This window comes from Pleurodeles waltl, chromosome 1_2 (genome assembly GCF_031143425.1).
Source record: "Pleurodeles waltl isolate 20211129_DDA chromosome 1_2, aPleWal1.hap1.20221129, whole genome shotgun sequence".
Lineage (NCBI taxonomy): Eukaryota > Metazoa > Chordata > Amphibia > Caudata > Salamandridae > Pleurodeles > Pleurodeles waltl.
Window position 1 is genome coordinate 150,025,070 of NC_090437.1, and position 24,802 is coordinate 150,049,871.

Genomic DNA, 24,802 nt, shown 5'->3' on the forward strand with positions numbered 1-24,802 from the left:
ACGTCTTAGTCATACTTTTGCAATCAATGATTGAAAATGCTTTACATATTTTATGATACATTATTAATGAGTCATATTTGTGAATTTTCATTAATTGCGTGTTTTTATCAATGTTTATATTAACGTGCCTATTTCTTGTGTTAGCATAACTAGGCCTGAAATCTCATATTCATAGCAGTAATGAAAGGTTGAATCATTTATTTTCCTTTAACCTGAGTTTTTCGACTAGATTGTTTCACATGCTTAGTGAAGAGTTCTATTGTATTGTGTGTATGCCTATTCAGTAACAGCCTTGAATTGTTGCAACGTTAGAACATGAGGACTGGAAAGTAAAGCAGTACTATTGTTTAAGTGTTCACTCCCAAGAGAAAGGAGTAACATTTTGTGAGCCATGGGAAGATTTTGGAATGTATCAACTAAGGAACAGAGTTGCTAGTTATTGCCAGTGTCAAATGGAAGGAAAGATGACTTCATGCCTACCCTGAGAAGATTTGGAGATGCTGCCAAATGGGCATTCTAAATTTCATTGGACATTTGTCATTTTGCGACGTATGGTCCTACACTGTGGACCAAACAAAATATATTGGACATTTCTAGTTAGGCAGAGACTTTTATAACTTTTAGTCAGCTCCCTTCTTGCCTCTCATGCTGTCAGTCTTGAGCTCTCCTCTTGCTGAGTCCCCTCTTGATGTACTTGTTTTTAGGTTCCCATTGGATGCTTCTATTGTTAAGTTCTTTGTGAATTTCTAAATTGCCACTTTGAATTTAATTTCTACCTTGCCCCATGCCTGTTTCTGATACAAAGCTCATGTTCTGCATTTCTCCTAATTATGTTCTTAATGCTCTCTGCTAGATCTGATGTGTTCTGCCGGAGTATCAAGTCCTGATCGCTTTTTGCTGAGAGAGGTGTGAAATTGAAATGTTAATTTTCTCCTTACCTTATTTTAATTCGTTTAGCATGCTGACACCTGTTTCCTTTTTGATTCTGTTAGTTAGTTTAATCTAACCAGAGATAGATGATTTTTCCAAAATTATTTGTGTCTTCTTTTCTTTTTGCTTTCATCTGCATGTGTTAGTCTGTTCTCACACATGCTTGTCCTAATTTGCGATAGTAGTGGGGAATAACTGTTCATCTAAATGTTTATATTTTGATTTCCAAAACCATTATCTCAAATCTGATGTATAGATTGTTTTTAATAAACCATCCTCTTCAATTTAAATGTTGATTTTGGATACAATCTTCATAAAATTTATGTATCAAACATTATATCTGAATGTTGACCGATGTCACCATCTAATGATTTAAATCAGTTTTTGTCACACAAATCTTATCATTGCTTGTTTGCGTAGTTTTGCTGGAATGTTTAATGGTATTGATGTTGAGTAGATTAAACTTGTTTTTCAGATTTGGTCAGCCTATGGTTTTCATTTATTTTTATAACTTGGATTAACACACTATTTACATGACTTTGGCTTTGTGGTTGTAATAAAGATTGGAATTTTTTTATTGGTCGGAGTTTTATTTCCATGGCCCAATTGGTAATGGTGTTTAAATTTGTTGTTGTACTGATTGGGATTTGATTGAATGAATTTGGTTTTACTGGACTTTTCACTGGGTCCAAAGATCCCATCGACCTCGGATGTTAGCATCTTCAAATTCTGATCTGGAGGAGAAAACATGCTTGCAGTGCTTGGTGGCAGAGCCATGGTTTTGTCCCATGAGGATTGGAGAACCATAAATAGAGTTGTTCTATGAGGAGTGAGAGGTTGATGAAATTCCAGCATTGTGTTGCAAATGTTCGGTACTTGTCTGAGTAGTTTTTTGCACTTGCGGTGCTTTTGCTAAAATTGCGTTGAAGTGTGATGTTATGAGTATTTGTGGAGTTATCGTACTCAAAGTGATTATGATGCTTTATTCTCAAAATTGCCCACATGGTTGTTGTTGTTTACAGGTCTGTCATGGCCTAAGACTCTGGAGTGATGCACAAGTGTACGGAAAACCTTGGTTAGTTTATTGTCTGCCGTAAGGTATTAGTTATGGCCGCCGTTGACAATACCAGTAGTTTTCCTAGAGTGAGTGTGAGTTGTTGTTTGGTATTAGGTGAATCCTGAGTGCACATTGAGGATCCGCATCAGGGTAAGATTTGCTGGTCGAGTCTCACTTGTGTAAATGGCAAAGCCACAGTCAAAAGTGTAGCCCGCACAACTTTCAAAGCTTTTGAGTCCTGCTCGTAGTGAGCAGATAGGTTTTTGACTTTGTGCTCACAATATTTTGCATTTAGAGTATGCATACATAGTAGTGTAATAGGCAATTGTGAGGTGACTTGCAGCTGCAGAGTGAGGGAATGTGATTTCATTTGGTCAACGCTGGGATTGGTCGGTTAGTGAGAAAGAGGTGCATGTATTGGTGGACAGCACTGCATTGTTATCGGTTGAGGAAAGCTTCAGAAAAGGATTGTGGGATTTAAATTACTTACTGATTTTTACAAATTTGTGTTTCTGAATTAAAATTAGTGTAAAATGAAGATTTTCAGAGCTTTCAAAAGTGCACTGAGAGGACATGTGTTTATTCCAGTTAGGGAGATGAGTTAGCACTGCCTGAGAGAAAGGAGTTTCCACATGCATTTGGATCAAGCAATGGTGTAATAGAGAAAGAGGGATCATTAGTTTTTCTATGTTACGAAACCTTTAATTTGAAGATTCTAGAACATTTGAGGAGAATATTGTGCCAATCAAAGCCTCCTTTGACACAATTTGAAGCTCCTGCTATTTGGGCACTAGTGGCATGACAAAAACAAACAGAAATTCTAGAGTAGAATGAGAAGATCAGAAAACATATTGGCAGACACCAGATGGGATAATGAGCAGAAAATCTGTAGATTAGACATGCTAGATGTAGTAAAAAGGTTTCCAGCTATAACAGAAGAGGATGAGGGGAGCACAAGACCAAAACGGCAAAATATGCAGACAGATAAAACCGAGCAGAAGGCAGATGTGAATAGAAAGACAGCTACACCCGAGAGTGACTCAGACAATGAGTTTATAAATCAGCTTTTGATGACTCGTCCTCAGCCATATCATGCACTTAAGAGGACAGCACAAAATGTAATCCTGAGTGTGCCTAGAGCTCCAGTTTCACAAAGTCCAGTTCAGGTAGTTTCAGGTTTACCTGCTAGTTCAGTGACACACGTGCCTGCAATTTACCCAGCAATTCCAATTGGTAGGACAGCACAGCATCTTACAATCCCAATTGTGAACCAGGTAGTGCCAAACACAGGGGTGATTCAAATGGAATTGACACCTATTGTACCAGAGTCTGCACAGAATGTTAACCAGAGACATACAATGCCAATGTATTCTCCAGTTTCAACAACCCCAAATAGGATTCAAAATCAGTCAGAACAGAGATTTGGTACAGTAGTGGCACGACAAACTACAGGAATAATAACTCTGCAAAATTAGACGCATGTGACATGACCAGAAGCACCGACAGTTCCCGTAACAATATGTCCAGTTGTTCCACTGTATGCTCCAGGAAATACGAATTCAGAAATGGAAAGGTTAGCTACAACTGTTCCAGCAATGACACCCATGGAAATTACCGGTCTCAACCAGATATTAGATAGAACAGGTCCAATAGTAGATGTGAGATTCCCCCAGAAATTCCAGTTTCACAAATGCTCACACCAGAACATTTTATGAAAGTACCATGTAACACCCTGCAGAATCTGATGCAAAGAAATAATATTAGTTTGCAGGGATTTTCAGCACAGTATCTGACTGAGAGGTTGGACGATCTGAGTGGAGCAACTGGCATGACAAACAAATGTGTCAGAACAGAAGAGACCCCAGAGAGAGAGATAGAACATTGAATGTGCCCATATTAAAATTAGAAGTAAATGAATTAATTGAAAGAATACTTACATTGGAAAGATTAGATACATGTACTGAAGATGAATTGTGATTCATGTGCAAAGATATCCCACAACGTACAGGACAGACTTATGAGAAAAATTAGCTGAATTAGCAGAGGAATACAAGATTGAATTGGTCATGTCAAAACCTTTAACCCCTTCGCTGCCAGGCCTTTTCCCCTCCTGTGCCAGGCCTTTTTTTGCCTATTTGGGGCAGTTCGCGCTTAGGCCCTCATAACGTTTTGTCCACATAAGCTAACCAAGCCAAATTTGCATCCTTTTTTTCCAACATCCTATGGATTCTAGAGGTACCCAGACTTTGTGGGTTCCCCTGAAGGAGGCCAAGAAATTATCCAAAATACAGTGAAAATTTCGTTTTTTTTAAAAAAAATTGAAAAAGTGGCTGCAGAATAAGGCTTCTGGTTTTTCCCCTGAAAACGGCATCAACAAAGGGTTTGCGGTGCTAAACTCAGCAGCTTCCCAGCTTTCAGGAATAGGCAGACTTGAATCAGAAAACCCAATTTTTCAACACAATTTTGGCATTTTACTGGGACATACCCCATTTTTGCAATTTTTTGTGCTTTCAGCCTCCGTCCAGTCAGTGACAGAAATGGGCATGAAACCAATGCTGAATCCCAGAAACCTAAACATTTCTGAACAGTAGACAGAATTCTGAATTCAGCAAGGGGTCATTTGTGTAGATCCTACAAGGGTTTCCTACAGAAAATAACAACTGAAAAAGAAAAATATTGAAATTGAAGTGAAAAAAATGTCAATTGTTCTCTACGTTTTACTCTGTAACTTTTCCCTGCAATGTCAGATTATCAAAATCAATATACCGTTACGTCTGGTGGACTCCTCTGGTTGCGGGTATATATAGGGCTTGTAGGTTCATCAAGAACCCGAGGAACCCAGAGCCAATAAATGAGCTGCACCCTGCAGTGCGTTTTCATTCTATACTGGGTATACAGCAATTCATTTGCTGAAATATAAAGAGTAAAAAATTGCTATCAAGAAAACCTTTGTATTTCCAAAAAGGGCACATTATAAGGTGTTGAGGAGCAGTGGTTATTTGCACATCTCTGAATTCCGGGGTGACCATACTAGCATGTGAATTACAGGGCATTTCTCAAATAGATGTCTTCTTTACACACTCTCCTATATTTGGAAGGAAAAAATGTAGAGAAAGACAAGGGGCAATAACACTTGTTTTGCTAACCTATGTTCCCCTAAGTCTCCCGATAAAAATGATACCTCACTTATGTGGGTAGGCCTAGCGCCCGCGACAGGAAACGCCCCAAAACGCAACGTGGACACATCCCATTTTTTTTAAAGAAAACAGAGGTGTTTTTTGCGAAGTGCCTACCTGTAGATTTTGGCCTCTAGCTCAGCCGGCACCTAGGGAAACCTACCAAACCTGTGCATTGCTGAAAACTAGAGACGTAGGGGAATCCAAGATGGGGTGACTTGTGGGGCTCGGACCAGGTTCTGTTACCCAGAATCCTTTGCAAACCTCAAAATTTGGCTAAAAAAACACATGTTCCTCACATTTCTGTGGCAGAAAGTTCTGGAATCTGAGAGGAGCCACAAATTTCCTTCCACCCAGCGTTCCCCCAAGTCTCCCGATAAAAATGATACCTCACTTGTGTGGGTAGGCCTAGCGCCCGCGACAGGAAACGCCCCAAAGCGCAACGTGGACACATCCAATTTTTTGAAAGAAAACAGAGGTGATTTTTGCGAAGTGCCTACCTGTAGATTTTGGCCTCCAGCTCAGCCGGCACCTAGGGAAACCTACCAAACCTGTGCATTTCTGAAAACTAGAGACCTAGGGGAATCCAAGGTGGGGTGACTTGTGGGGCTCGGACCAGGTTCTGTTACCCAGAATCCTTTGCAAACCTCATAATTTGGCTAAAAAACACATGTTCCTCAAATTTCAGTGGCAGAAAGTTCTGGAATCTGAGAGGAGCCACAAATTTCCTTCCACCCAGTGTTCCCCCAAGTCTCCCGATAAAAATGATACCTCACTTGTGTGGGTAGGCCTAGCGCCCGCGACAGGAAACGCCCCAAAGCGCAACGTGGACACATCCAATTTTTTGAAAGAAAACAGAGGTGATTTTTGCGAAGTGCCTACCTGTAGATTTTGGCCTCCAGCTCAGCCGGCACCTAGGGAAACCTACCAAACCTGTGCATTTCTGAAAACTAGAGACGCAGGGGAATCCAAGATAAGGTGACTTGTGGGGCTCGGACCAGGTTCTGTTACCCAGAATCCTTTGCAATCCTCAAAATTTAGCTAAAAAACACATGTTCCTCACATTTCTGTGGCAGAAAGTTCTGGAATCTGAGAGGAGCCACAAATTTCCTTCCACCCAGCGTTCCCACAAGTCTCCCGATAAAAATGATACCTTACTTGTGTGGGTAGGCCTAGCGCCCGCGACAGGAAACGCCCCAAAGCGCAACGTGGACACATCCAATTTTTTTAAAGAAAACAGAGCTGTTTTTTGCAAAGTGCCTACCTGTAGATTTTGGCCTCTAGCTCAGCCGGCACCTAGGGAAACCTACCAAACCTGTGCATTTCTGAAAACTAGAGACCTAGGGGAATCCAAGATGGGGTGACTTGTGGGGCTCGGACCAGGTTCTGTTACCCAGAATCCTTTGCAAACCTCAAAATTTGGCTAAAAAAACACATGTTCCTCATATTTCTGTGGCAGAAAGTTCTGGAATCTGAGAGGAGCCACAAATTTCCTTCCACCCAGCGTTCCCCCAAGTCTCCCGATAAAAATGATACCTCACTTGTGTGGGTAGGCCTAGCGCCCGCAACAGGAAACGCCCCAAAGCGCAACGTGGACACATCCAATTTTTTGAAAGAAAACAGAGGTGATTTTTCCGAAGTGCCGACCTGTAGGTTTTGGCCTCTAGCTCAGCCAGCACCTAGGGAAACCTACCAAACCTGTGCATCTCTGAAAACTAGAGACCTAGGGGAATCCTAGATGGGGTGACTTGTGGGGCTTGGACCAGGTTCTGTTACCCACAATCCTTTGCAAACCTCAAAATTTAGCTAAAAAAACACATGTTCCTCACATTTCTGTGGCAGAAAGTTCTGGAATCTGAGAGGAGCCACAAATTTCCTTCCACCCAGCGTTCCCCCAAGTCTCCCGATAAAAATGATACCTCACTTGTGTGGGTAGGCCTAGCGCCCGCGACAGGAAACGCCCCAAAGCGCAACGTGGACACATCCAATTTTTTGAAAGAAAACAGAGGTGAGTTTTGCGAAGTGCCTACCTGTAGATTTTGGCCTCTAGCTCAGCCGGCACCTAGGAAAACCTACCAAACCTGTGCATTTCTGAAAACTAGAGACCTAGGGGAATCCAAGATGGGGTGACTTGTGGGGCTCGGACCAGGTTCTGTTACCCAGAATCCTTTGCAAACCTCAAAATGTGGCTAAAAAAACACATGTTCCTCACATTTCTGTGGCAGAAAGTTCTGGAATCTGAGAGGAGCCACAAATTTCCTTCCACCCAGCGTTCCCCCAAGTCTCCCGATAAAAATGATACCTCACTTGTGTGGGTAGGCCTAGCGCCCGTGACAGGAAATGCCCCAAAGCGCAACGTGGACACATCCAATTTTTTGAAAGAAAACAGAGCTGTTTTTTGCAAAGTGCCTACCTGTAGATTTTGGACTCTAGCTCAGCTGGCACCTATGGAAACCTACCAAACCTGTGAATTTCTGAAAACTAGAGACCTACGGGAATCCAAGATGGGGTGACTTGTGGGGCTCGGAACAGGTTCTGTTACCCAGAATCCTTTGCAAACCTCAAAATTTGGCTAAAAAAACATATGTTCCTCACATTTCTGTGGCAGAAAGTTCTGGAATCTGAGAGGAGCCACAAATTTCCTTCCACCCAGCGCTCCCCTAAGTCTCCCGATAAAAATTATACCTCACTTGTGTGGGTAGGACTAGCGCCCACGAAAAGAAATGGCCCAAAACACAACGTGGACACATCACATTTTTTCATAGAAAACAGTGCCTACCTGTGGATTTTGGCCTGTAGCTCAGCCGGCACCTGGGGAAACCTAGCAAACCAGCGCATTTTTGGAAACTAGAAACCCAGGGGAATCCAAGATGGGGTGACTTGCGGGGCTCTGACCAGGTTATGTTACCCAGAATCCTTTGCAAACATCAAAATTTGGCCAAGAAAACACTTTTTCCTCTCATTTCGGTGACAGAAAGTTCTGGAATCTGAGAGGGGCCACAAATTTGCATCCACCCAGCGTTCCCATAAGTCTCTCGATAAAAATGGTACCTCACTTCTGTGGGTAGGCCTAGCGCCCACGAAAGGAAATGGCCCAAAACACAACGTGGACACAACATATTTTTTCACAGAAAACAGAGGTGTTTTTTGCAAGGTGCCTACCTGTGGAGTTTGGCCTGTAGCTCACCCGGCCCCAGGTGGGGGGCAGAAATGCCCTAAAATAAATTTGACCCCCCCACCCCCACCAAGCCCCCCCTTCCCGGGATCGACCCTTGCCTACGGGGTCGCTCCCCCTGCGTGACATTGGCGCCAAAAAACAAATCCCCGGTGCCTAGTGGTTTCTACCCCCTTGGGGGCAGATTGACCTAAAATCGACCAATCTGCCCTCAAGGGGGGGCAGAAATGGTCTAAATACAATTTGCCCCCCAGGGGAGCGACCCTTGCCTGATGGGTCACTCCCCATCTCTAAAAAAACAAACAAACAAAAACAAAATTTCCCTGGCGCCTAGAGGTTTCTGCCCCCCCTGGGGGCAGATCGGCCTAATAATAGGCCGATCTGCCCCCTGGGGGGGCAGAAATGGCCTAAAATAAATTCCCCCCCCAACCCCCACCCCCTTGCCTACGGGGTTGCTCCCCGTGCGTGACATTGGCGCCAAAAAACAAATCCCAGGTGCCTAGTGGTTTCTGCCCCCTTGGGGGCAGATTGACCTAAAATCACCCAATCTGCCCCCAACGGGGGCAGAAATGGTCTAAATACAATTTGCCCCCCCCACTCTGCCCCCCGGGAGCGACCCTTCCCTACGGGGTCGCTCCCCCTGCGTGACATTGGCGCCAAAAAACAAATCCCTGTGCCTAGTGGTTTCTGCCCCCTTGGGGGCAGATTGACCTAAAATCGGCCAATCTGACCCCAAGGGGGGCAGAAATGGCCTAAATACAATTTGCCCCCCAGGGGAGCGACCCTTGCCTGATGGGTCGCTCCCCATCTCTAAATAAACAAACAAACAAAAAAAAAACACAAACAAAAATTAGCCCCTGGCGCCTAGAGGTTTCTGTCCCCCCTGGGGGCAGATCGGGAGTGACCCCGTAGGCAAGGGTCGCTCCGGGGGGGGGTTGGGAGGGCAAATTTATTTTAGGCTATTTCTGCCCCCCCTAGGGGCAGATCGGCCTATTATTAGGCCGATCTGCCCCCGGGGGGGACAGAAATGGCCTAAAATAAATTTGCCCTCCCAACCCCCCCCCCCCGGGAGCGACCCTTGCCTACGGGGTCGCTCCCCCTGCGTGACATTGGCGCCAAAAAACAAATCCCCGGTGCCTAGTGGTTTCTGCCCCCTTGGGGACAGATTGACCTAAAATCGGCCAATCTGCCCCCAAGGGGGGGGCAGAAAGGGCCTAAAATAAATTTGCCCCCCCAGGGAGCGACCCTTGCCTAAGGGGTCGCTCCCCTTGCATGAAATTCACGCGAAGAAAAAACTCCCTGGTGTCTGGTGGTTTCTGCCCCCCTTGGGGGCAGATTGGCCTCATCAAAATAGGCCAATCTGCCCCCAAGGGGGGCAAAAATGGCCTAAAATAAATTTGCCACCCCCAACCCTCACCCCCCCGGGAGCGACCCTTGCCTACGGGGTCGCTCCCCCTGCGTGACATTGGCGCCAAAAAACAAATCCCTGGTGCCTAGTGGTTTCTGCCCCCTTGGGGGCAGATTGACCTACAATAGGCCAATCTGCCACCAAGGGGGGGCATAAAGGGCCTAAAATAAATTTGCCCCCCCAGGGAGCGACCCTTGCCGAAGGGGTCGCTCCCCTTGCGTGAAATTCACGCGAAGAAAAAACTCCCTGATGTCTAGTGGTTTCTGCCCCCCTTGGGGGCAGATTGGCCTCATCAAAATAGGCCAATCTGCCCCCAAGGGGGGCAGAAATGGCCTAAATATAATTTCCCCCCAAGGGGAGCGACCCTTGCCCCGCCTTGGGGGGAAAGGAGGGTGAACGCGGGGCGCGCTCCCCCAAGTTCCCCTGTGCCTTGGACGAGGTGATCTTGTCCAAGGCACAGGGGAACTGTAGCCTTGGACGAGATCATCTCGTCCAAGGCACAGAAGCGGTTAAAGAAGAGTTACAGAATAGAATTCAGTTGAAAAGACATTGCAAACATGTGGTCGCCTGGCATGAAAATGCACATTGAAGAATTAATAACGAGTATTCGAACATGGGAAGCATTAGACAAATGGGAAGGCAGATGGACAAAGAAACAAGAGCAGAAGAAATCAAAACAGAAATTGCCTCCAGTTCGAGCAAATCAAGTTGAGGAAAGTGTAAAAATGCTAATAATGCGGGAGATATCAGGTGGAGCTTATGTCCACGTACCTTGAAGCAGAAGTGATGTACGGTCATTCACAAATGATTACCCGAGATTGAGGCAGGAGCCAGTAGAATGGTACAAACAGATGGAGAGGCTTGTGAAACTTTCAAAAAGCCTGTGTGAAGATTTGAACACCTTGTTTGACAGTGTGATTTCAGTTGATTTGTGGGTCGGGTGCAAGCAGAGTGTTGATTGGCCAACACTTGAACCTCCAAGAGAGCCAGTAACAGGTGCGCTGTCTGAGATTGTGATGAAAGGATATTTCAAATTGATTGAATTCCTGAAGACTAGAGTTCCCCCTAAATATGTTAATAGGCAAAGGATTGACAGGACTGCACTGGAAAGAAAGGAATCGATTAATGCTTACTATGAGAGATTGTTGCAAGCATTTAAAAAGCATAGGGGTTCAGAAGTTATTAAGTTGAAAGACATGAGCCATTTTGTGTTCAGATTGATGCAGGGACTGAAGCCTTAAATTGGCAATATGAAACAGAATCATTTGATTTGCTGGCAGAATAAACTGATTGATGAAGTGCTGCAATATGCCAGGTACTGTAGTAATCAAATTGACACAACACATTCCACTGTCAGAACCGCAAACATTCCAACTGTGCCTTTGTCAGGGAGAAAAGTACAGGTGGTAGGAGGAGCAAATCAGCATTTGAGAAACCTGATTACAGAATATATTTCAGGTAAAATAAGGTCCTTTTAAGATTTGCACCAATTTGTGGTTTGCAATTCAAGTCCTGTGAGCCTGTTAGGACGTACCTGTTATGCAAATAAAATGTTCCATCAGTTGTTATCACAGAGGAATAGAAATCCAGTTTAAATAGTGATTATGAGATACCCAGCAAAATCGATGAAATGTACTCTCTCATGTCATTATTCTCAGTAATGGGTGTTAATGATTTGCCCGAAGAGTTGCAGGGAACAGTGATGGTGAAGATTTAGGATTTTTCAGGAAAAGATATTGGACTCATTAGAGGTGTTTAGTCAGCTAAAATTAACAGTGAGGACAAATGCAGTGTTTCCCAAGATTCCACAATATAATATGGCCCCAGAAGTAATTGCAGGAATTACACCTTTAATTTAAAATTGTGTTGACCAGGGAGTCTTGAAGGAAGTCACTGAAAGTCAGTGTAATTCTCCTATTATGGGAGTGCGGAAGCCCAATAGAAGAAAATGCATAGTTTGAGATTTGAGAAAAGTGAGCAAGATTGTTGTTCCACATTGTCCTGTAGTACCGAATCCTGCTGTGATTTTGTTTTAGATTCCTTGTGAGGCAGAATAGTTTTCGGTCACTGATTTGTGTCAGGAATTATTTTCCATTCCGCTGCATGAGGATATTCAATTTTTATTTTCATTTAAATTCAGAAGCCTCTATACTCCTAGTGTCACACTCCTCAGGGGTTTACTGAGTCCCCATCCATTTTCAATCAGATTTGTAAAATTAATATGGAATCCCTGAACATGCCATTTCATTCAGTCTTGTTCAGTACATTGATGACTTGATGGTTGCATCAAACACGTGTGAAGCCTGTAGGAAAGATATCATTGCCGAATTGAACCATTTGGGTGAAAATTAGCATAAAGTTTCCCCTGCAAAGTTACAGTATTGCCAGAAAGAAGTGAAGGATTTGGGTCATCACATAGAGAAAGGAGCAACAAAGGTGTTCAAAGAGAGAGGTGCAGCAATCATGTAACTGAATCCACCAGTGACACAGAGAGATGTTAGAATGTTTCTGGGAATGGGTGGCTATTGCCACCAATGGATTCTGATTTTTTCAAAGATCTCCAAGCCCTTACAACAGTTAATACACAAATAAATCACTGATCTAGTGCCATTCAACAGCACTTGCTTGAAAGCCTTCACTGAGTTGAGAGGAAGCCTGTGTCGAGCACTAGGTCTGGGAATGCCAGATTACAACAAATGATTTTCATTGTTTTGTCACTTTCAGTTTTGATGCAGTTACAGGGGTCAACAGACCAGTGGCTTATTTTTCTGCTAAACTTGATCCCATAGCTGCTGCTTTTCCCGGCTGCTTGAAAGCTGTCACATTGCCTGGAATCAGCATTGGACAGTCAAAGGCATTGTCATGGGTCATCCTTTGACTGTTTTTGTTCCCCATTCTGTGGAGGTTCTCTTGTGCGGAACCAAAACCTAGTATTTGACCAATGCACATTTGACCTGTTATGAGTCCCTGATTTTAGGATCTCTCCATGTGAACATTAAACATTGCACTGTATCAAACCCGGAAGCACATTTACCAGTGATTAGATTAAATGTCAATTAAGAAAATGAAGTGGAACATGACTGCCTCGATGTGACAGAACTATGCACCAAACCAAGACCCGACATTCAAGATACCCCGTTATATGAAAATGACTATGTCACATTTGTTGATGGCTCCTGTTTGAGAGATAATGAACGAACTCTTAGGGCTTGTTATGCAGTTTGCACCATCGCAGGAGTAATAGAAGATTTATGGCTTCAAGGAATAGTTTTAGCCCAAGTAGCTGAATTGGTGGCTCTTACTAGAGCATGATGTGCCTCTGAACAGCTCCAAGTGACCATTTTCACTGATACAGGTTTGGTGTGGTTCACGACATCGGACAGTTGTGGTCCCAGATAGGTTTTATGACCTCTTCGGGATCACCAATCCAAAATGGTGAAAGAATTTATCAATTGTTGAAAGCATTACAGTTACCAGTAAGAATTGTAGTGGTGAAATGTGCAGCACATCAAAAGTCAAGTGATTATGGGACTCACTATGAACATGGCGGTCCAGACTGCCATGCAGGCGGCGGAAATTACCGCCACCGGCATGGCGGTCTGGACCGCCATACTACAAACAAGGGAAGACTGGCGGCCTTCTGTCACTGACAGGCTTCTGCTGACAGGCAGCCTGATGATGGTGGATTTCTCTATCCGACATGGCCACGCTGCAAGCAGCACCACCCTTTGGATAGAGAAACCTTGTTCCTCCAGTCTTTCCCTGGCGGTTTCCCTTGCCAGGGAAAGGCTGGCGAAAGGGGGGCTCTGGGGCTCCTGTGGTGCCCCTGAACAGCCCACACACTCGGCATGGGCAGTGCAGGGGCTCCCGTGCACAGCCCTGTCGCACAGGTCACTGCCCGATTTGTGGGCAGTGATATGCACGACGGGTGCTGCTGCACCCGGCGCACTGCAGCATTGACAACGGCTCCATGTGGAGCCGTCGGCAATGTCCTGCACCCAGCATTCCACTGGGCCGGCGCGAGAAAACACTGTTTCAGTCCACCGGCCCAGTGGAATGCCTATGATAGGGCCGGTGGGGTCTTCTAGGGGCTGTCTGTCTATGTTTAGACCGCCAGCATCAACATGGCGGGGAACCCCGCCGTGTTCATTATGAGTCCCTATATCTCATTGGGCAATGTCTATGCTGAGCAAGTAGCCAGATACTGTGCGCTACATTGCATGTCCTTTAATGAGGAATGGAGCAATGGAAGTCGCACCAATGAAACTAACCAAAGTTTTCTGATGACAGCAATTGACACCTGTGAAGAGGTTAAGAGATTACAGGAGAATGTTACTGAACAGGAGTGCAGAGGTTGGAGTAGAGCAGGTTGTGTTCAGAGAGATGAAGATGATGTTTGGGTTTCAAATAAAGAAAAATCAGTATTGCCAAATAGTTTGCTGCCTTCAATGGCAAGGTATTACCATGGGCAAGTGCACCTTGGCAGGAATGTAATGCTCAGGATATTTAAACAGACATGGTACGACCCCAGATTCAGACTTGCTGCAGAAGTAGCGTGTCACAGATGTGTAACATGTCAGCTGATGAACATAGTGAGACGCACTGTGGTTAATTTGAGTCACATAGGTAGATAAGGTGGACCGTTTAACAGAATGCAGCTAGATTTCCTTGAGATGCCTGCATGCAATGGACAGAGGTATGGCTTGGTGACTCTGTGCCTGTGTGTTCTCACACTGGATAGAAGCTTACCTAACATGCAGGAATAAAAGCCTCACTGTTGCGAAGCTGTTGTTTAGAGAGTTGATCAAACGGTTGAGATTCCTGACTTCGCTGGAATCCGACCGAGGATCTCATTTCAATAATGACATTATCAAATTGTTGTGTGTGGCATTACAAATTGAGCAAAGATTGCACTGGAGTCACAGACCAGAGGCATCGGGATTGGTCGAGCAGATGAATGGAACTTTGCAGTCTTGATTGGCAAAGGTGTGTGCTTCTACAACATTGAAATGGTTTGGTGCATTGCCACTTGTTCTGATGAGCATGTGTAGCACTCCTGACAAAAAGACAGGATTGTCACCACATGAGATTCTCATGGGAGGTACCATGAGATTGCCAGCCATGCCTGCAAATGCACTAGTGAACATTACAGATGACTTAGTGTTGGATTATTGCAAAGGGCTAGCTGATGTAGTTCGCTCTTTGTCCCATCAGGTGGAAGAAGCAACGGTTCAACTGGCACAAGAGCACTTGAAATCTGGTGACTTTGTGCTTATCAAAAAAACATGTGAGAAAGACTTGCTTAGAGCCACTGTGGAAAGGGCCTCACCAGGTTATCTTAGTGCACACGACAGCTGTGAAGTGTGCTGGTCTTCCAAATTGGGTTAATGAGAGCCATACATGGAAAGTTCCATGTCCTCTTGAAGACACAGTGCCTGTTCCTCTAGGGTCGGAATCGTTGAGTGAAGGAGTCCAGGTTAGCCAAACTGTGAGGACTGGACAAGTGGCTACTGCAGAGCCTGAACAAACTGGTGAAAGTCTGAGCATATCAGAGACTTCTGAAGGTGCAGGAGAGTCAAGTCAAAGACAGTCAATTCCTGCTTGCTCAGCAAACGTTGCAGTACCAGTAGTGCATGAAACTCAAACTGTAAGAGAAGACCAGTGTCCCTCGAAAAGTCTAGAACCAGTTGCAGATGTGCTTCCAACAATAGCTGAAGTGGTTGAAGTAGCTGAAGAATCAGATCAAAGTGATGGTGAAAACAGTGTGACAAGGAACTCAAAAAGAAAAGGGTGAAAAGCCACAGATACTCAGCACATGAATGGACTTAATGTGCTGCAAATTGAGAGAATGAATTTGTTGCCTTTTGTTTTGACAATGCATATTCTGCTGAATATTCTGGAACTTGAAATTGCACTACAGCTGAATATTGAACTAACTTTACCAATTGTTGAACAGAGACATTATATGCTAGAAGTGGTAATCAGCGATTACTAAACAGTAATTTATAAGAGACATTTATTTTTTTGATTTTGTTGAAATCTCTTGATAGTAAAAAGTTGAAGAAGTTTGTAGAAGATCAAGAACTGTTGCAAATAAGTGCAAAACAACTTTGGAGTATTTTGGGTTTTGATTTCGCTTTGCTCATAATAGGAAAAAACATTTTAAAAGCTGCTTTACTTTTTTGATTTTTGATTTTGCTTTTGCTTTTGCTTTTTTAATTTAGAATTATTGGTCTGATTTTAGATAAGCCATGACTCCAGATCAAGCTAAATAGAGTAAATGTAAAAACGTGTGTATTGGTTTAGCAATAGTGTGTGAGCTTGTGAGTATATCAGTAATTGCTTTATTGAGTGTGTCTGTGAAAGATAATTCAAAGCACAAGTACACCAGTGTATAAAGAAACACATACAAAGCAAGATCAATTTTATGAGATGAAAGATTGTCCCATCTTGACAGCTCAAAGGGAGATTTGTCCTCGAATGTAGGCTACAGATTTCTGTATGAATACATTAAACCATGGATGTACACGATTGTTATGTGTGTATGCAGATTCCTTAATCTGTACAGGAAGAAAGTACATACCATAGTCTGCCTTTGTTTTATGGTATTAGCTGTAGTTTGTTACTAACACATTTGTATGATCAAGAGCATATTCAATATTTCTATCCTAACTTTGTTGTTTTTTTCCTTTGAGCCTATTAATCAACATTTGAGGAACATTGCTAAGGCAAAGAATATTGACATAGTATGAGGTTTCTTCGAACCTACACTAACCTTTGGTACTGCTTATGCCCACATGAATAGCCTGAAATGCTTTCTCACACAAGTAGAGAAGTATTTCATAAATCAAGTAGATGGCAGAAGGAAGGCAATGAAAACAAAAATAGAAAAAGGACTAGTTTGAAAGGACTGGCAGAAAGATGCTACACATCTTCCAGTTGGTGACACACAAGGATGCTTAGCTTTAGATTGGTCACATGCAGGGAGGATATATGGCCTCAAGCTCCTCTGTCACAAACCTGTAATACCCAAAGGGCAGAAGCAGATGTCTGTCAGGACAGAATCATTTTCAGCCTGTCCTCACAACAGCTCTGAGTGACAAACTCCAACAAAAGTGTGTAGCCCAGTATTCTTCTCAGGCACCTCTTCTTTTGAAGAGGGCTCCACCTGGCAAACTGGCTGTGCCTCTGCAAGAGCCATCTGCCTCCAACACCTCTTTTTTTCATGGGCCTTTGCTCCGTGTCCTTAGAGTCTGACCCCTTAGGAACATCTTCAGTGGTCAACTGTCATTGTTCTGACACAGCTAACACATGAGAGTCTGGTAACACTGTTTCACGGTTGGCATGTTTCACTTCACTCTGGCAGTCATCAGTGCTATCTTGTGTCTCATCACTAACTTATCCCAGTAATCCTCCAGCAGTGTACAATGCTATCTTGAGTCTCATAATGAACTTATCCCAATAATGTAGGGAGTCCACAAGACACTGTTTTCCACAGAGCCCACCACTACACATGTGACTAACTCAGCAGAAATTCCCTCCTTGGCCCTTCCACTGACATGTAGATTTTGAGGATGGCTCCTTTCCTTTGCAGCTAATCTTTAGAGACATATGGACATTATTATGATCATTTACTAAGGATTGCCCGGTTGCTTGGGTGGTGTTGAGCAGTTTTGCATTGTCCCTGCAGACTTTTAGAATGGTTATAAATACAATTGAAGTAATACTTTGTGTGACTTTGTGCTGCTTTGCGCCACACACATAAGACTTAGCAAATTACTCCCAGTATTTTTGCCACAGCCTCGCACTTGCAGGATTACACAGGACCTAAAACACTGTTTTGACGAGTACATCAAAGGGAGTCTTTAGAACTCCTATACAAATCTGAGTCACTGATCCAGCTGACTCTGTGGGCTTTCCCTGTGTCAATGTCTCTGCAACACAATTACTCAGTGGAAGTAGCTTCAGTTGACGCTTGCACCAAGCTTTACAATTATGACTATTTCTGCTGTTTGTCTCACACAAAGAAGCAGCGTCCACCTCCTCTTCCCAATTGATTTTAGCTTTCTTCTTACAGGTTTAGTGTGCACAGTTTTAAGATTCAAATTAAACTATTGTGTGGGCTCAGTCTAACAGAAATAATTCTAGGACTACCTTCCAGACTTTTGCCATAATCTCATCATGTGAACCTATTGTCATAATATTTAAACTTATGAAGGCCATAAGGTTTGTTTTGCTCCAAAGTGTTTTCCCTACTAAGCCTTTTAGCAACAAGAACTTCCAGTTGAAGGCACTGTCTTATTCAGGACTGTTGGGCAGAAACAGTGTGAGGCAGACAAGGGGTGTCTTCTACAGAGTGATGTCTTATTAATCTGCCAATGTCAACAGGAAGTAAATGAGCAAACAGGCTCCAGTGAGGATTCCTTCTATAAGGGGACATACGTATTTAAGAGAAGTGTGGGTCCTGTGGATTACAACACACCATTTCCACCTAGGTGTGGCAGTCCTCACCCAAAAGTCAGCTGTGACTTGTGGTGAAGTTCAACCCCCTTCACAGGTTTTTCTAAGGGTAAATACCTTCGTCCATTTTTATAAGAAAGTGGCTGCTAATCCACCTTCCCAAGGAGGATCCAGAACACAAAGGAATAATCAACAGAAGATCCTATTGCCCTTTGCCCTGGTACATTAGGGAGAAGTTAAATTACATTCAAGTAGACAAGAAAGTTACTCCACAATGCTTCCTAAGTGTCCCTGGACCCAGAGAAAAGGCCTGACAGGAAGTGGCAGAAATTAAGATAGACTCAGCAGACTTTCACAAGTCTATCAATATGTACCTCTTTCCTATTTCCTAAATAAACATTCTACAGCTGGGTTGTGATGCTAACAGTCATTATAATGTCTCTTAACACCTTATATGCACTGGAGCAAGTCAATCTAATCTTACCAACTAATATCTGGCACTTGTATATAGAAATCATTAAATCAGGAATAGTAAGAACGTGAAACAGTACGGCAAATGGAGAACAGATCAACAATATTATACCTGGATATTTTCTAAAAGTGAAATGATACAACTGTGTGCAAACATTAAATGAAAGCACTGTTTCTGGATTCAAACATAAATCCTTTTCTGAAGCGGGATGAAATGTATTAGGTCATGAATAGAGGTGCCCAGAGTCAGGTATATTTCCTTTCTGTACTCGGACTGTTTACCCTATGCAATTATTCAAATATGAATAGAGCAGATGCCCTAGATGTCTTTTCATAATAGCGAAAGGTACAGTGGTAAATTGGTGCCTGTGCATTTCTTTTAAGCAGGCCAGATCACAATGGTGGTGGAGTTTCTTCATAAATGTACTCTTTCACTTTCTGAAGTCTAGGGATATTTGCTCATTTTGGGACCTAATTAAATATTCTACAGCTGTGTTGTGATTATAATATTTTTAATTCCACTATGTTCCCTAATATTCTCAGCTAATACCAAGCACCTGCATATGTAAACAATTAACCATCAATACCAATTAAATATTTGGAAATGTTGCTTTATAAAGTGGTTAAATCAAATGTTTTCAACATGCAAGATGCAGTTTTGAACTAACAATGGCCAAGCAAAAGCTAATGACCAAGGTCGAACAAACAGTTCACTAATTACATGAACGGACAGATAAAATGTATCCTATTAAGCCAATATGAGTCCTGTATCTTCCTTAGCAGGACAAACACAAAATAGGAAGAAAGCCCACCCAGCAGAGTCCTAAAAGTAACAGCAAAGATATCCAGTCATGAGCAAAGGCTATCACAAATCTCACTGCAAGCGCAACTTAAAGTATTGAAAATAACAGAGTTGCAACAGCTGACTGTAGCAAGGCGTGAACATTTTGAAAAATGAAGGAGTATAAAACTATAATTTTTTTTTGTCAAACTGCAGTTCGTGAATTTCCGATATTTATTTTTTTATTTAAGGATATACTTGTGTTTAATTTTTTAAAAAAAAGGCTTAAATTACTAGTCCGTTAAACTGAACAAAATGACAGATTTTGATTCCTCTGTGGCTTGTTAACTAGGGACTGATTGTTTATATCCATGTACCCTCTTAAAAACTGTAAAAAGTGACGTGCAAATCCGACCCCCTCGCACTGTTACTCTGCCATCACTTCTGGTCAGGTTGTGGTGTTTCCTTTCTCTAATTCGGAAATACAATCACAATGAGTTATTTTTTAGTTAATTTGGACTGTGGTTTATCTGTGACTGCCCAGGAGAACACACAGGTCAAATTGTTTTGTACTAACTTTGGCGCTTTCAATGCGTGAGGCCTTTTCTTGTCCAGTAACACTTGCCTTTTCAAACATAACTAAATTTAAGTTGGGCGTTTCTTACACTGGCATTTTTGCCATCTCCTGCACTACATGCAGACAGTGGAAAATAAAGCTGCATATAATGTGGCTAATGATTCTAAGAGGATATACAGGGCACCTGTGATGAGAAACCTGCAAACTATCGTACCCACTTCCCACAAGGTACAGTACCCAAGTGTATGGAAATATTTGCAGTATCACTAGCTGTATGTCATTTATCATAAACGTAAATGTAGCCTTTGCTCGCCCTGCAAGTACCTCTACAATGACCCTATAATTAAACGTGCTAAATCAGATGATTAACATTTTCTCTGCTGAGCAGCCAAGTGTTTGAGTGAACTTCCAGAAAGCATCATATATGGAGTATGATATTCTGCTCCTTAGAAAACAAGCCGAAAAAGCACTTGAATGGTCTTTGGGTTTGCACAGCTATATAAAAGTAAACAGATTTGACTACGATATGGAAACACTACATTCCAATCCAGGTCTGTGGTCTTAAAAAAATGTTGTCTAGAATTTAGATTTAATTGGATAAATTGAGGTGCAAGGTTTAGAAGGGCTACCAAAATGCACGGAGAAGTTGTAGTGGTGAGTGAGCTTGAGAATCCTCAAATGAAAAGGTTTGGTAGGTAGAAAATTACTTAAAGTACAGCTACAGGCTGAAAGATTTCCACTTGTTCAGTAAAATGTGGTCTGCTATCACCTCAGCTCAGACTCTGCCTTGCAATGGTATGTTTTCTCTTTCTGACTTAGGATGCTTATGTCCCTCAGCTTAGGTAAAAGGTACAAAGGTACAAAGGTACAAATGGTTATATGACGGAATCACAAATGCCATTACTACGCATGGCTTTAACGATCTTAAGCACAGATGCTTCTTTACCATGCATATCTTTACTCCTCAGAATTTTAGAATGAATATGCCTTCACCATGCATGGATTTACAACAATATATATATATATATATATATATATATATATATATATATATATATATATATTACCAAGTGTTGGTCGCCACTAGGTAGTTATAGTGAGGACCTAGTTTCTATATAAAAATAATTTCTTTAGTTCCCTATAAGATTGGCGCCACTTAACGAATCTTCACAAAACTTTACAAAAAATGTGCCAGTCACATCAGCTGCGGTCTGGAAAGTTTTGGGGTGGTCCATCCTGCAGGGCCGAGAAAAAGGGGGGGGGGGGGCACCAAAACACTTTTTCCCCATTCTTTTCTCCATAAGAAAAACTGAAGAGCGAAACTACTGGACAGAATTACATCAAATTTGGCAGAAAGGCAGGCCCTGGTCCAGAAATCCGACCTTTTTTCCATTGTTGTAAATCAGTTTCGCAGTTTTAGAGAAATTACAGTAAATCAAAATTTATATATCTAGGGATGAGAAGGACCCCTCCCGCGACCCCTCCCTATCTCATGCAGAGATCTGATTGGCTGAGAACACTTCAACAACAATGAAGCAGTTGAAGTGTTGGCAGCCATCTTGGGACTTTACTTCAGACGAGTCCCAGAAAAAAAAATACAAAAGGGGCCAGGGTACAAACATCCTGACCCCCTTAGCTCTGGTCCAGGGATAATAACCATTTTTTAAAATGTTTTACTGTGAATTTGCAACAGGGTAGCGAATCTGTGGTAATTTGTTTAAAAAAAAAAAAACAAGCACGGGCTCCCGCACTTGTTTTTAAATAAGCCTTCGAGGCTATTATGAAATATCAGAGGGAGGGTCGCATGCCCCCCTGCGCCCCAGGGATCACCACCCACTCAGGCAAGATTATTTTTACATGGTGGGGGATGCTGATGGCCTTCTCCACAGCCACGGGGACCACCACCTCCCGGGGCTATAATCAAGTATCAGCCAGGGCTGCGGGTATCACCATCTCCCCAGGGCTATATTTTGATAGGCTGATGGCCTCCACACCCCCCCCCGCAGCCCTGGCCCGCAGCCCTGATGATCACCACCTCCCCTGGGCTATATCAGAAATAAAGGTCTATTTTGGACCCTCGTTATCCACGGGGATCACTACATTCCCGGGGCTATAATTGCTGGAGGTGGGCCCGCCCTAAAGGACCCAATGATGGCCCTGGAGACATCCACACCCCTGGGCTGGCTCCTGCTATGTCCTGGGGTGCCCACCCCGGCACATAGCTGTTTTCTGAGCCTTGACTGCAGCAAGCCACAGCAAACACCTTGGTTGTTGACTGCGGGATCTGTCAAACAGGTCCTGCTGTCAAAAACCAAAGCTTTAATCTCTGTCCCCTCCATGCATGCAGGAAACAGAGATGAAATGCTTCAGCAAGCAGGGAGCTGCTGTTAAAGTAGCTACTGAGGTACTGGGTTTTTCAGAACCGGTACTGATCCGGTAACCCAGCGGTGCCAGGGTACACCCAAAGACCTCGGGTACTTTCCTGATTCAGACTACAGAAACTCAGAGTCTTCTAGGTGAAGTCAAAGATCGAATTTATTGGCTGCAACCAATTGACAAGTGTCCTAGAAGTACAACAGCACGATTTGTATGTTCTCAGGAGACTGTGTTTCAATGCAAAGTCAGGTTTCCTTATATACAGTTTTTTAAGCTTCAGGCAAACATTCTTGACATTTTGGTTGGTCATTCACATGTTTTCACTACAAAGGAAAAAACAGTGTCATGATGAAACCTCATATTTCATGTCATCCAACCCATAATAAATTACCCGGCAAGGCCTAGTATTTTACATCAGATAAGTGTGGACCCCTAATAAAAACGGGCACCTCCCCCTCGTAAAGTAAGAAGAAGAAAAGAGCAGGTGCAGGTGTGAGCAAGTTAGGCAGGGTGTGTGAGCGATAATAAGGGTTTTATGGCCTGGTGTGCCTTGATGCTATCTGATTCGGCCACTGGGAGAGGGACTGACCAAACAGGTTTGGCCTGAGGCAATGGTTCCAGCTTGCCCAGGTCAGAGAAAAGTCAATCAAGGTGTACGTGTCCTTGGAATCAAATCTGACTGTATTATAAGCCTATGTGAGGGCAATTTTTAAAAATGGCTGCTGTGTATAAAATGGGAGCCACGAGTGCAGGACGAAAATGGCGATTTCGAGGTGAAAACGCTGCTGGAATTGAGCGAAAATGCTCATGCTTAGTGTACTAGTCATTATCGGTCTTTTGATACTAAAATCGTACTGCTGTGGCAAAGTAAATTACATGGGTCCAGAATTTTAGGAACCACAAACCCTCCTTTTGCCCTTACATAGGCAATAAACCTATTCTCATGCTAATCTGAGTCCAGGTCTATGTTTATAAGGCCATGGAGATGTTGCTGGAGCAAAATTCTAGTACTTGGTAACTCTCTCTGGACAGGTCTCCTCGAACATGAAGTAGCACAAAAAGGCCACATATGGCAGGACAAAATAAGGAATACCTCTATCTGCAGTAGGTGGCATAAGATCACACACCCAACAATTAGTGATGTTCACTACTAACTAGTGTTGATGCAGAAGCTGTACAAAAGAATTGCTTACGAATTCTGATCTTCTAACCTGCTCATGTTCAGGAAAAGGGTGAAAAGAGTGCAAAGAAACAATAGTAGGAAAAGACATAGGTTGGGAAGTGGGTTCAGAAGTCAATTGAGTAGAGAAAAACAATCCTACCCATAAATGACAACGTCATGTTTAAAAGACACTAGAAAACACGTTATTAAGAACATATAGACAACGGGAGAAAGTAGTGACCCCTATGAAATAATAATTTTTCACAACCCTAACCAAAAAGCAAATCCTAAAATTATCTAGTAACATTTTTAGGGCTCCTCTGCATTTCAGTAATTTTTGTATGTTAAGGTGGAACAGTGGTGACTCTCATCAATGCTCTAAGGTGAAAAGGGGGTACTCTTTCCACAGAAAATGGACTTTATTCTGCTTTTACTAAACAGAATAGTACTTTAAAACAATGCCAGCAAAACAATCAGTCTCCTAACACCTAGTCTATACAATCACACGGAAACCTCTTGTGAAACCAACTATGCCCAGAGTCCGTTCAAAAAGCCTCTCTGGCAGGCTTCTATTGTCCATCAAATTTTCTTTTGTTGTTTTCTTTCGCATGGGCCTCTCAATTCAGGCCTCTTCGTGAGAAAATACTGCTTAGTTGGAGTGCCCTCCTGGCAAACACCCACAGCTCACTCGAAAGTCTCAATGTCTTAAAGCAATGCACCAGTGTCTCTCCTCTGTGGCAGACACTACAAACAATGTGCTCTTCATTGATCAAGGGCACAAATCATCTCGTGCAGAGGCAAGCACCATTAATTGGGAAATAGCTCAAGCTCAGCAGCACTTTCAGACTCCAACACTCATTATTTAGTGTCAGAGGACGCTCAAGCTGCTCTTTCATGGGCACCACAATATAGTGCCTTTTTCCAAACTTGAAATCTCCGGTGCACTGCCCTTCTTCCGTTGGAGCAAAGAAAAGGGGGTGTGTGGCCAAAACTCAGGCCAAGGGGCTCAAGGGATTGCACACTGTCAGAGGTTACCAGCACATGACAGGTAGAGAAATGAAACCTCAAAACAGCTCTGCCATCAACAACAGGAATCCTTCTCTTTAGCTCTTTTACACTGAAACTTTGGTTTTGTGATGTCCAACGCCGTCTGATGGAGCAAGTACGATACCATGCGCTGGCGATCGCTGTCCAGCTTTGCTACTTCCTGGGTGCTGAGACTGTAGGGC